The 11693-nt window shown below is 50.3% G+C and overlaps 1 long non-coding RNA gene across 1 annotated transcript; it reads left to right on the top strand.

Moving 5' to 3' along the window:
• Window positions 1-9621: 9621 nt before the first annotated feature.
• LOC132593079 (uncharacterized) lies at window positions 9622-10373 on the top strand. Its single transcript, XR_009558493.1, has 3 exons — window positions 9622-9764; window positions 9864-9940; window positions 10322-10373. It is a non-coding gene; the product is annotated as an uncharacterized LOC132593079 (long non-coding RNA).
• Window positions 10374-11693: the final 1320 nt, after the last annotated feature.

Below are 11693 nucleotides of genomic sequence, written 5' to 3'. Positions count from 1 at the left end.
AGATAGCTGAATGTGCCCCCATTCCTCATATGATGTCCTTCTTCCTCCACAGGGCCACGCCTCCAGGGATGAGGCTCCAGATCTTGCTCCCGGGATGAAGAAGCAGAAAACATCCCGGCGGCTCCCGGCTGCGATCCCTCGCAGTGCTGCCCCACTGCCCATTCTCCGTACGGGCATGGCTCCTTCCCGGCCCGGCTTGGCGCAGAAGCAGCAGCCAAAGTTTCCTCCCATTAAAACATCATCTGAAGTTATTTCAGAGAGGGAGGAAACTTTGACTGCTACTTCTGTGCTAGGCCGGCTGGAAGATGCCCGTACGGAGGCCAAGTTGGGGGCATTAATAAGATCAGGTAGGAGGACATGCCCTTCCCTTGTCCCCCACCCTCCTGCCCCAGACTGGGACTAGCGTGGCCGGGAGCCAGGCGCCGGCTGATGTCTCCGTTTCCTTTGCAGCGAGGGGAAAATTCAGCCGGGGAGCCGCCGCATTCCGGGAGGGACTGGAGCCCAGACAACGGCCTCTCGCCTGTGAGGTACGGGGACAGGGGGGAGGAGGGGGGGGCTTAGGGAACACACCAGAAGGGCATGCAGGATCAGGCCAAGGGCTCACCTGGTCCAGCCTCCTCTTTACCCAGGGGCCACCCAGATGCCACTGGGAAAGCAGAAAACAGGATCTGAGCCCAAGAAGCAGTACCTAGCGCCCCGTTCTCCCCTGCTTCAATGATCCCTTCTTTCTTGCAGGATTTCCCGTCGGCACCGCTGTGGATGCTGCCCAAGCCTCCCCCAAGGAGAGCTGGTAAGAGGAAGGGGAATTTTGCCTGGGGAGGGGAGAACACCCTACGAGTTGAGCGTACGTGTTCATGCTCTCAGTGAATTTCTGAGAAAGGCGGGTTTGGGACCTTTGGGGCCTTCCTACAGGGCTTGCATGACTACAACTCCCATTGTCCTTGACCACTCTCCTTCCCCCCTTCTTCTTTTTAAATAAAAAAACAGACTGAGGAGGAAGAGGAAGAGGCCTTTGGATCTCAGCTGAAGATTCCAGATTCTGATGTTTCAGCTGCTGAAGCATTTGAAAGCTGAGATGTTATAAATAGAAGAGCGAACATTTCCCTGTTCATCCTTTGGACATATCGGTTAATATTGTTGTTGTTAAGTCAAGATAAGATGAATTTTCTGCCTCAGAGAAATATTCCGGTTTTGAGGATATTCTGAACGACCCGGCACAGAGTGAAGTAATGGGAAATCCTCATCGTTTGGTTGAACACAAACTTGGTGTATGATGTGCACATACTCCTTCCTTCTCATGAAAATGTTTCTTACCTGTGTCCCTGTGGCTTCAAGTAAACCATATTAAACAGTAGTTGTACACACAATCTCTCACCTACCTTGATGAAAAGGGTACATTAAATGCTTAAATATCTTCCCTTTGTTCTGTGTTTACTGTCAGTAAAAATGTCTTGTAATTGGGTATTTTCTTAAAAAGTGGGGAAACATCTCTATTCAGGGCAATTTCTGCCTCATGTCTGCCACTGTAGAACTGTAGACATTAAAAAGTCTATAGAAAAGGGACATTTTAGATGGAACGTTCTTGTTCTTTGCCATATATAACCCAGGTACTTGCTGTTTAATCTTTCTTTCCTTCTTCTTGATGACTTGACAAACCAAACCAAAGCAAAACCCGAGCTCCCCACTGGGGCAACACAAGCTCTGAAGGGTTCAGGCTGTCGCAATTTGGGAAATGATCGTGTGGCATTATAGAGGGAGAGACCAGCTCATCAGCACACAGCCTCTAAGACTGTCCCCGGAGTGAGAAAACCTCCCAAATTAAATCCAAATAAGGAGAGAGATTTCAGAGAAACATTGGAACAACTTTTGAAAGGAGTCTGGGAGTGAAATAAGGGAGTCCCCTCTAGACCTGGTCAGAAACACGTGGGGAAAATTGGACTGGAAATAACCGGGTACAACAAAACCTTTAGTCTCAGAGGATATGGGCATAGAAGGGATCAAAGAATAGTAGAGCTGGAAGGGACCACAAGGATCATCTAGTCCAACCCTCTGCAAGGCACGAGCCCCACGTTGGGCAAAAGATTCCTGCAGTGCAGGGGGTTGGACTAGATGACCCCCAGTGTCCCTTCGAACTCTACAATTCTTCGATTCTAATACAAATGGTGTGAACGGCATACATCTGAGGGGCTGTGATGACCCACTAAGTTGCATCCTGCAGGGATAGAGGCCCCACCCTGAAGAGAGACTGCTTCCCATCACTCATTTAGAACTTGAAAGTTTTGACAACCAGGAGCAGGAAGAAAGTAAGGAAAAATCTGTTCCAGGATCTGTTGACTTATTGCTGCTCTGCATGGGCACCAGGGCACACTAGCCATCAGCAACGGTTGGGCATCTTCTTCACCTATATTTTCCAAATACATTCTAGGTGGCTAGTTCTGCCCCACTGAAGCCAGCTTGCACTTTTTCCTATTATTGTGACTCACAATTGCTACCTTCACATACTAAAAACATTTCTATGACCAAAGGAGCAATCCTATAGCCAGCGTGGTGTAGTGGTTAAGAGAGGGGGACTCGGAATCTGGAGAACTGGGTTCGCTTCCCCTCTCCTTCACATGCAGCTGCTGGGTGACCTTGGGCCAGTCACACTTCTCTGAAGCCTCTCGGCCTCACTCACCTCACAGAGTGTTTGTTGTGGGAGAGGGAGGGAAAGGAGATTGTGAGCTGCTTTGAGACTCTTTAAAGGAGTTTCTTCTGCTCCTTCTATAGCAAGATCCACTGCAATGAGCACTGGACCCACTGTATCTCTAGCTTGAGCTAGGAGGTTCTTGGAGCAGCCGGACTACACAGGCTTAACTCCCTTATCCTCAGCTCAGCAGGAGAGAATCTGGAGTATCTCCCTCAGCCTGACTTAGCCAGAACCTAGACAGCTGAGCTGAGTTTGGCTGGTCTTAAACTGGCATAAGCCCTTAAACAGGGTGGGATTGAGGCAGGATCCTAGGCCTATTCACATGACCCAGCAACTCAGTGACACTCAAGCACGATAACTCAAGCAGTGTAACTCAAGCAATGGGGGTGATAGATGTGATCCTCTCCCCCCTTTATTTGTTTGTTTTTTAGCACAAGAAATTATACCTCTATGCTGGTTTTCATTTGCATGAATCACATACTGTCTTACATACAATAAATAACAATGACGTAATAGAACATCACAAAAGCATCATCAAGCAGACAACATAAATCTTGTGGACAGGATTAGTCTCCATGTGGATGAGCCTCAATGCTGGGAGAACGGCGGAGTTTTGTTTCACTTTCAGAACATCTCTGCTTATCACTATATTCCAAGCAGAGTTCTTTGTTTAAAAACAAACTCTTAGTCGGTTTTTCCAATAAATCGGCCCCTCGCGGGAACAACATAATCTGGCTGTTAAGAAGATGCTTGGGGCTTGGAGCCCAGCCAGGGGTGGTTGTGGGCAGGAGCCTGGCATTGCCGGGGTTGGATGAGATGACCCATGACATCCCTTCCAATTGTACCATCAAGCAGCCAAAGGAACGGGCGGAGGAAGCAAAATGCAGAACCAGGGGAGGCACAACCACACACCCCAACAGCCCCCTCTGGCCCGACTCACAGGGGCCTCGTCCCAGCACACTTTGACCTCCTGATTATATTTTTCTTAATTCAGCTGCCTGACAACCCAGCAGCCTGGCCCCTGTTTGCCAACTGATGTCACAAAGTGCTGCTTTGCAAGCAAACTAGCAATAAGTGTTCCGTTCTAGTAGCGTAGGATTAAGCACACTTAGATGGAATTAAGCCCTATAGAAATAAATAGGACTCCTTTTCTAAGTAACTATATTATATAGACAGCTTGGAACTATAGCTGACCACAGGAAGAGCTCAGTATCAGTAAAGATAATCAATTTGCCCCAACATTTTCTACCAGATTATTGCATAAGTATGAAGATAAACCCTCAGCCTGTAAATGATATGAAACCAATCTGTGTTCCAAAGTTCTCATGAGAACAGATTTGATCACGGCAACATGATGTACAGACAGTTACATCTTGGTTCTGGTCTGTCACAGAGTCAACCTGTATGTTCCGAGGCAGAACCCCTCCAGTTTCTAGAATACTACTAATATTGTAAAGGAGAAAAAGGGAAGGTGGATTATTAAATTATTAGGTAAAGGTAAAGGGACCCCTGACCATTAGGTCCAGTCGTGACCGACTCTCGACTCTCTTGCGCGCTCATCTCGCATTATTGGCCGAGGGAGCCGGCGTATAGCTTCCAGGTCATGTGGCCAGCATGACAAAGCCGCTTCTGGCAAACCAGAGCAGCACACGGAAACGCCGTTTAACTTCCCGCTGTAGCGGTTCCTATTTATCTACTTGCACTTTGACGTGCTTTCGAACTGCTAGGTTGGCAGGAGCTGGGACCAAGCAACGGGAGCTCACCCCGTCACAGGGATTCGAACCGCCGACCTTCTGACCAGCAAGCCCTAGGCTCAGTGGTTTAACCACAGCGCCACCTGGGTCCCATATTAAATTCTTAGAGGGTAGTTATTATATATACACAAGCTATTACTTCCAATATCTTAGGGTTAAAATCTTTTCCTATGGCACTAAGCCCCAAGACCTTCTTCTGCATATATTGTGTTTAAAATTGGGAAGCTTGGATTTAAAAGATAACATGCAGCCTTCAATATGTAATATGGGAGACTATACAGTGGTGACCTCTGGCTTCTTCCCAAAACATGCCTAAATGTGCCAAAGGGGTGCTATGTTCCTCACTGCCAGAGGGGCCGAGAATAAATGCTGACCACCAATCCTGGCTCAGTCTGTAGAGCCTGACTCTTAATCTCAGGGCCGTGGGTTCGAGCCCCACTTTGGTTGAAAGATTCCTGCATTGCAGGGGGTGGATAATCCTTGTGGTCCCTCCGAGCTCTACAATCCTATGGTGCTAAAGGAAGAGTTAAGAGGCTTAGCCCTACCACGAACTCCATAGCGGCAGCAGCACCCCTTCTGCTATGCTTTCGTTGGGACTCCTACGCGGTGGACATACTATCAAAGGCTCATTGGCATGGATAGCCAAATCCATCGCTACCAACAACGCTCTTTGGAAAACAGGACAGTGGATGGGAAAGGCTTCCTTAGAGGGCCGTATGGTAAATATGGTGCAGATTTTACAGATAGTCAGAATTGGCCCTTGGATGCACATCTGATTAAACCTGTGGGGCCTGATTCAGCCAAGTGAAAGGAAAGTGGAAGGCTGCTTTTGTGGGGGAAGGGATTGGGAGGGAGACAAAGAGCCCTACCCTCTTCTTCTTCTGCAATGGGAATAACCAACAAAAAGAGAGCAAAACACACCGAGTGAATTTTTCACAGCCCTAAAGTTGTTGTTGTTGTTGATTGAGTTTATTTATTGAATTATTTAAGCATGCAAAATAGGGGATGGATGTAAGGGTTGATGGGTCCAAGGAGGCATGATGGAAGCAACAGTACTTGTTCTTCAAGTGTCTCTGCCACATTTATATATGAGGAAGCTAGAATCTAGCAGCAATCCAACAGGAAAATAAAGTTTGCCACAATGGTCTGCATTGCTGACACATATCTAAAGAAGCAGGGAATTAAGTCGGTGGTTTTTATTCACACAATGTTCCCAATTGTGCCTCAGCTGTGTCATATCTATGGGAAACGGCCAAGAATAGACCCACATCCCATGCCATTCTGGCCTCCTTCGGGAGAAAGAGTGCTGTATAAATTCAACAAATAAAATAATTAGGAGTGCTCTGGCTTGCGAACGTACTTTGGAAACCGAAGGTCCGACACGGCTTCTGATTGAGTGAAGGAAGCTCCTGCAGCCAATCAGAAGCCCCCCTTGCCCCCCTTCTAGAACCCACTGCTCTCAACAAACTCTCATCTGCCCTCCACCCCAACATTCAAACTCGCTTTCAAAGCCTGAAAGGCCTATACAGCTGTTCTCTTTCTACAACAGTCTCCACTATGACAGAGTTTTCCAAAGGTGAGAACCTGGAAACCCATAGGACAGGGGTGGCCAACTCCCTAGAGACTGCAATCTACTCACAGAGTTAAAAACAGGCAGTGATCTACCCCATATTTGGGGGTTCAGGTTGTTGAGCTTTTTTAGGGAGGAAAGCCCGTTTTGTAGGGGTTCCCTTCCAACTCTATCATACTGTACTATGATTCTATCAAGCAGCTAAAGTACGCGGCAAGGGAGCAAGATGTCCAACAAGGGGAGGCATAACCACACACCCCAACAGCACCATCTGGCCTGACCCACGGAGGCCTCATCCCAGCACACTTTGCCCCCTCCCCCCCTGATTTTATTTTCCTTAATTCATCTGCCTGACAACCCAGCAGCCTGGCCCCTGTTTGCCAGCTGATGACACAAAGTGCCGCTTTGCAAGCAAGCCTTATATTGCCCTGCAAGAGGGATGCCTGTCAGATGATCGTGAGAGTCTTGTATTAACCCATCACAAATCATGGATAGTGTGTGTGAAGGTAAGAGGAGCTCTGAGGCCCAGAGGAGAGGAGTGGCATATAAATATTGTTATTGTTATTAGTGTCACCGGTCACTAGTGCATGGCGGCTTGTCTCACTGGCTTGACTTGTCCGCAGCTGTTGACAGCTTGGCAGGTCCTCAGCTGTGGTCCCCAGATGATATTTTCTCTTGTGAATAACTGGATGGTTACTTCCTCTGTTTTTATTTTCCTTTCTGTCTCCCAGCTCCTCAGAGAGGAAGGCCACAGCGGCTGCTGTTGCGCCAAAGAATAGAGGAACCGGCGCTGGAAATCGTGGTATGTTAATTCCGTGGGGAATCCATTCCCCACATGTGCCAAATAGGGCTGGGGGCGGGGAGCAGGCCCATCTCACCCCAACCCCTTGCCCAGAAGAAAATTATTGGGCTAGACTGGGGCTAGCATGGCTGTGAGCCAGGCACCTGCTCATGTTTCTGTTTTCTTTGCAGTGAGGGAGCCTTTCCCCAATGTCTACTTTGTTCTGGCGAAATCCCTGGAGAGACGTGGATGCCTGTCAGATGATGGTGAGAGTCTTAGCAAGATACTTGCCCATCAAAAATGATGAACAGGAACTGTGAAGGTAAGAGGAGCTCCAAGGCCGTCATTGGTGCATGTGGCTTGGCTCCCTGGTTTGCCTTGAGCTGTTGATAGCTTGGCAGGTCCTCAGCTGTGGTCCCCAGATGATATTTTCTGTTGTGAATAACTGGATGATTACTTCCTCTGCTTTTGTCTTCCTTTCTGTCTCCCAGCTCCTCAGAGAGGAAGGCCACAGTGGCTCCTGTGGCGCAGGGCCATTGAAAAACCTTCCTTGGAAGTTGTGGTATGTTAATTCCATAGGGAATCCACTCTCCACATGTGCCGGGAGATTGTGGCACCAACCTGAGTGAAACGGGGCTGGGGTGAGGGTGGGGGAGCAGGCCTGTCTTGCTCCAACGCCTCGCCCCTCTCCTTCCAAGCCAGGGGTCAGGCCGTCATGTGCCCAGGCAGGAGCAGCAATCATTGGCAGCCAGTGGAGATGTGGGCATAGGCAGCATGGCAGGTGTGCTTGTTCTGTCTCCCTCCTTCCCTGGGTCAGCTGGCCAGGCTCCCTTGCCAGCACTCAAGCTGTCCCTGCTGTAGTTTGGGGGCTGGCCCCCCAGGGGCCCTATGTCCCCACCGCAGGAGGGCCCTGCCTCCGTTGACCCACTTTTCCCTGCTCTGCTTCTGGGTTGCTGTGTGCCACGCAGGAGAAGGAGGGATGTGGCTGGGGGGGGGGGAGGCACGAGAGGGAGGAAGGGAGGGAGCTGGGAAGGCAGATGGGGGGGGGGGAGAGAAAATATTGAAGGCGATGTGCCCTAGAAGAAAATTATTGGGAATGGCCCACAGGACCCCCATCCCCTAGAGAGTACAATGTCCTTCTTCCTTCTCAGGGCCGTAGTTTGGGAGACCCAATCAAGGCTCCGGCCGAGCAGCAGCCCAGCAGTGCCACAAAACCAACCAAAATGTGGAGGTATGCTGTGACCTTCTGTGGAAGGGGAAGTTTGTCCCAGTGCTCTTGCTAACTGAATGAGGAAGTTGGATTTAGATATTCCTATGGTTTTATGGGACATGTGTCTCTGTGGTCCACCTGTGCAGGACAAGGGATGTGATTCTCTCCCATGCCCACACCACATCTCGGCCATCTTTGGCGCAGGAGCAGCAGCCATAGTTTCCTCCAATGAATACATCATCTCAACTGATTTGAGAGAGGGAGGAGACTTTGGCTGCTGCTTCTGTGCTAGGCCGGCTGGGATGGAGCCGAGACGTTCGTACGGAGGAGGCCAAGTGGGAGAAGCATGTAGGATCACGTAGTGGGAGAAGCATGTAGGATCAGGTAGGAGGAAATGCCCCTTCCCAGGTCCCCCACCCTCCTGCCCCAGACTGAGGCTAATATGGCTGAGAGTGCCACCCTCATGCGCCATGTTTCTGTTCTCTTTGCAGTGAGGGAGCCTTTCCCCAATGTGTATTTTGTTCTGGCGAAATCCCTGGAGAGATGTGGTGACCATCACGTACGAGCGCAGAGGGAATGAAGGGATCCTTGTGAAACATGTTTTGGGATTCCCAGGAACACTCTCCCCACCTGTGGCTTCCAGGAAGTGCTTTTCAGAAGCATTCCTCCCTCCAACTGGGTTGCCTTGCATAACGCTCTGCACCATGCAATTGTCTCACCCTCTTTGAAAGCCACCTCATCCAAGATGCTCTTGTGGGACATCTGATTGTCCTTGGCTTCCACTACAGGATTGCCAGGATTCTCCATGTCGGTGAAAGTGGAGAGAGAAGCCTTTCAATCTGTGGTGTGGCTAAGACAGCTGAATGTGCCCCCATTCTCATATGATGTCCTTCTTCCTCCACAGGGCCACGCCTCAAGGGATGAGGCTCCAGATCTATCTCCCGGGGTGAAGAACCAGACAACATCCCGGCGGTTCCCGGCTGTGATCCCTCACAGTGCTGCCCCACTGCCCCTTCTCCGTACGGGCATGGCTCCTTCTTGGCCCGGTTTGGCACAGAAGCAGCAGCCCAAGTTTCCTCCCATTAAAACATCATCTGAAGTTATTTCAGAGAGGGAGGAAACTTTGACTGCTGCTTCTGTGCCCCCATTCTCATATGATGTCCTTCTTCCTCCACAGGGCCACGCCTCAAGGGATGAGGCTCCAGATCTATCTCCCGGGGTGAAGAACCAGACAACATCCCGGCGGTTCCCGGCTGTGATCCCTCACAGTGCTGCCCCACTGCCCCTTCTCCGTACGGGCATGGCTCCTTCTTGGCCCGGTTTGGCACAGAAGCAGCAGCCCAAGTTTCCTCCCATTAAAACATCATCTGAAGTTATTTCAGAGAGGGAGGAAACTTTGACTGCTGCTTCTGTGCCCCCATTCTCATATGATGTCCTTCTTCCTCCACAGGGCCACGCCTATAGGGATGAGGCTTCAGATCTAGCTCCCGGGATGAAGAACCAAACAACATCCCGGCGGCTCCCGGCTGTATTCCCTCGCGACTCTTCCCCACTGCCCCTTCTCCATAATACGGGCATTGCTCCTTTCCGGCCCTGTTTGGCACAGAAGCAGCAGCCAAAGTTTCCTCCAATTTGAAGAACATCTCGAGTTATTTCAGTGAGGGAGGAAACTTTGGCTGCTGCTTCTGAGCTAGGCCAGCTGGGACGGAGCCAAGATGCTCGTACGGAGGGGGAGGCCAGGTTGGGGAAACTTATAAGATCAGGTAGGAAGACATGCCCCTCCTCAGGTCCCCCACCCTCCTGCCCCACCCTCCTGTCCCTCCCAGGATGCGGCGCCTGCTGATGTCTCCGTTTCTTTGCAGCGAGGGAACGACTCAGCCTGGGAGCCGCCGCATCCTGGGAGGGACTGGAGCCCAGACAAGGGCTTCTCCCCTCAGAGGTAATGGGACGGGGGGGAGGAGGGCGTCCTTAGGAAACACGCAAGAAGGGCCTGCAGGATCAGACCATTGGCCCATCTGCTCCAGCCTCCTCTTTACCCAGGGTCCTCCCAGTTGCCTGTGAGAATGCTGCAAGCTGGATTTGAGCCCAAGAGCCCTATGCCCACCTGGGACTTCCTGTAATGGCTATTCTGAAGCATTTCCATCAGGACTAGTAGCCTTTGACCAACCCTCTCCTCCATTAAGTCACCTCATTCTCTTTTAAAGCCATGCAGTCAGAGATGCTCTTTTGGCCCCTCTCATGGCCTGTGGCAGCCCATTCACATGTCCCTCAAAGCAGCGCTGAGTTCTCTCCTCCTTCAAAGATATCTTCTTTCTTCCAGGATCTCCTGTCTGCACCGCTGTGGCTGCTGCCAAAGCCTCCCATAAAAAGAAAAGGAACGTCTGCCATGAGGATACCAAGTCCTTCTTCCTCCACAGGGCTACGCTTCAAGAGAATGGTCTCCATCACCAGCACCCAAGCTGATGGACAGAGAGTGAGACTCCTTCTTCCGTTGCATTCCAGTCTGGCCTTTCTGAATTGTAAAGTCCTTCCAAGTCGCTGGAGGAAACCATTCTGCTCAGTGCCTTGCATGTCTTCTGGGATGCCACGCATGCTGTCTGAATGTGCCAGTTCCTGACTGGAGGAGAAGGGCATCTCTGGCACAGCTTAAAGCTCAATAAAGAAATTGGTTGCTTTCTATACGCCAACGATTAAACAATATATCGTGAAAGAAGATTGTTAAAAAGTAAAAGTAACCAGCAGTTTTCTTTCCTTCTCTGCCTTCTGTGTCTGCTTCTGGGACCTCTGCTTAAGAAGGCTGGTTCTCATCAGCCCTTTCTCCTTGGAGGCCTTGAAGCTGCAGGTGAAGTCACTCCCCCTTCTCCCCCTTCAGGCTGCTGTTCAGCAGGTGAAGCGGATTCCTGCCCCATGACACTATCCCCCTCCCCAAGGTGCACCTCAACCTACCAGGTGGGTGCCGCCTTTCGGGGAGCACGACGGTGGAAGTGTTGGACCAACTGGACGTTGGGGGAGCGTGGACATGAATGGCCTCTTCCCCTGAGGATTTTCCATTAAGTCCATGTCCATTAAAAGGCCGTAAACCCCCTCCCCCACTTTCTCTCATCTTCTTCTTTGGTGATCACACGTAGCCAAGTAAGATTATCTTTCGTGAACACGATCTTAATAGTGAGTACATAATGGATGGTGGAGGCCAATTCTGGGTCCACACGTCCTTCCACAGTTTCCTGGTGGGAGTCGTTCATGGTGAGGATTTCCCAAACGTGCCTTCCTCTTAGCTCATTTCTCTCTTTCGTCCTAATTTCGACCGTCTTCAAAGTCCATAACACCATCAGTAAAGGCTGTTCTCCAATTGGAGCACTCGAAAGCCAGCTTGTCCCAATTTTTTATACTACATTTCTTTTAGATTTGCATTGAGAGAGTCTTTAAACCTATTTCCATGACCATCACCATTACATTATTAAGTTGTTTGGGAAGACGATGATCAGGTATAGCCCAGGTCTGTAAAGCTGTTTTCCAGGTGTTTGGAGAGGGTGGTGTGAGGCATCTGGGCCTTAGCAGTAGGAGCCAAGCCTTAGCTCCGTGGCCCTCCTAAACTGAGGGAATTCTGTTCCCGGGCAGCTGGCAGAGCCCTTCTTCTCTTGTCATGGAATGGGCACATGCCCCAGGCGATGGTGACTGGACTATTGATCCTA

Source organism: Zootoca vivipara, chromosome 13 (assembly GCF_963506605.1).
Source record: "Zootoca vivipara chromosome 13, rZooViv1.1, whole genome shotgun sequence".
NCBI lineage: Eukaryota > Metazoa > Chordata > Lepidosauria > Squamata > Lacertidae > Zootoca > Zootoca vivipara.
The sequence above is the reverse complement of the archived record's forward strand: the minus strand, read 5'-3'. Positions and strand labels throughout refer to the sequence as shown.